Here is a 2,232-nt window from a genome sequence, read left to right on the forward strand (position 1 = left end):
GACTACCAGTATGCACCACTGTGCCCAGATATTTTTTCTTTTTTTTTCTTTTCCTTTCTTGTAGAGAAGTGGGCAAAGCTATATTGCCTCAGCTGGTCTTGAACTCAAGTGATCCTTTGCTTTGGCTTCCAAAGTATTGGGATTACAGGCATGAGCCATCAAGCCTAGTCAAAACAATGTTTTAATTGCATTTTAACTGTAATCCATCATATGAGGTCAGGTATGGATTTTTCCATTTGTGGCATTATGTCAGCACTCAAAAAGTTTCATGTTTTGGAGTATTTTAGATTTGGGGTTTTCAGATTAGGGATATTCAACATGTATAGGAAGAGACTTATGGGCATTTCCTTAGACAATTATAAAAGTTAAGAAGCTCCATAATCTGCCACTTGTAAATTGGAGAACCAGGAATTCTGGGGGTATAATTCAGTCTGAGTTCAAAGACACAAGAATCAATCTCTGACAGCCGGAGAAGATGGATTTCCCAGCTCAAGAAGAGATATGGTATATTTGCCCTTTCTCTGCCTTTGTGTTCCATTTGGGTCCTTAGTGGTTTGGTTGATGCCTGACCACACTGGGAAGGGAAGATCTTTACTCAGGTTACGTGTTCAAATTCTGGAAGGAGGCCTCTCAGAGACACACTCTGACATAATTTTTTACCAGCTATCTGGGTATCATTTAATCCAGTCAAGTTGATATGTAAAATTAACCATCACACATTGGTTGTATTTCTTCTGAATCTTTTTTTTTAAGGTTTAATTTAATTTATTTATTTATTGGTGTCACAGCTCACAGCAACCTCCAACTCCTGGGCTTAGGTGATTCTCTTGCCTCAGCCTTCCAAGTAGCTGGGGCCACAGGTGCCTACCACAATGCCTAGCTATTTTTTGTTGCGGTTTGGCTGGGGCCAGGTTTGAACCCTCTACCCTAGGTACATGAGGCTGGTGCCCTACTCACTGAGCCACAGGCGCCACCCCTTCTTCTGAATCTGTATCTAGCCAATTAATTTTATGTACATAGCTTAAGACTCAGTCATTGATAAAGATGATTTAGGAGAAGTGGGACATTTTATTGGTAGTCTATACTTCTTACATTCACCAAGTAATTGTCAACTCTCTAAAATAAGTAAAGACCTAAAGTTTTCAGTTCCATCTTGGCTACTGACTTGTTTTTGTCAACTCAGTTTACCTCTATACGCTTTTTAGTTTTCCTTTTTGCAACCTGTCCTCGTCTATAATGTGCATTTTCTTTTTATTGTGTGACAGAGTCTTACTTTGTCACCCTTGGTAGAGTGCTCTGGTGTCATAGCTCACAGCAACCTCAAACTCTTAGGCGCAAGCGATTCTCTTGCCTTAGCCTCCCTAGTAGCTGGGACTACAGGTGCTCACCACAATGCCTGGCTTTTTTTTTTTTTTTTTAGGGACAGGGTCTTGCCCTTGCTCTGGCTGGTCTCGAACCCGTGAGCTCAGGCAATCCACCCACCTTGGCCTCCCAGAGTACTAGGATTACAGGCATGAGCCACTGCTCCTGGTGTTGAGCTCTTCTTAAAAAAAGAGTTCTGCAAATTCACAGTATTTTTTTTTATTCTTCCTTGGCGTATTCGTGTCTAAAGTTTTGACTGAAAAAGAACCCAAGTGTTTCCCTGAGCATAGTAGGAGCCTCCCTACAAATCTAGCCTTAATGTAAAGCTTATGCAAAGCTCAGCTACCTCTCTAAGTAAGGGCAATAAGTCTGTGATGTTTGTTCGTTGTTTCCTTAACTTTTTATCTATAAGAGGCTGCCTTTCCAGTATTCCTCACTAACATTGTTTGTTCTGTCATGGCATCTTTCCACTAACATTTTATTGTTTAACATGAGTCAGAAAAGCATCTGCAATAGAAAACTTAGCTTATCCCACTGGAGACTTAAGCCCAGAGCTGAAGTACCAAGGAAATTCTGGAATAAGCAAAGCCTAGACATGAGTAGTGGCTAAAAGGTATCAACGTATTCTATCATGCCCAAAGATTTAGGTGACTGCTACCTCAGCAAAAAGGGGAGGGGGTCTGACTCCATTCCAGAGCTCAACTTGTAGAAATAGGAAGTAAACTAAATGTTAAAATAGATTAATTCAAATAATACCACCAAATTAGGAGTATTTGTAGATTACCATAATTCAAGTTTCATGGTCATTGTTGAAAGAAACTTTAATACCAAATATTGTTGAATTTTTCTCAATGAAAAAGAAAGGATATA

The sequence above is a fragment of the Otolemur garnettii genome, unplaced genomic scaffold (assembly GCF_000181295.1).
Source record: "Otolemur garnettii isolate 467f Iridium unplaced genomic scaffold, OtoGar3 scaffold00098, whole genome shotgun sequence".
NCBI classification, from domain to species: Eukaryota; Metazoa; Chordata; class Mammalia; order Primates; family Galagidae; genus Otolemur; species Otolemur garnettii.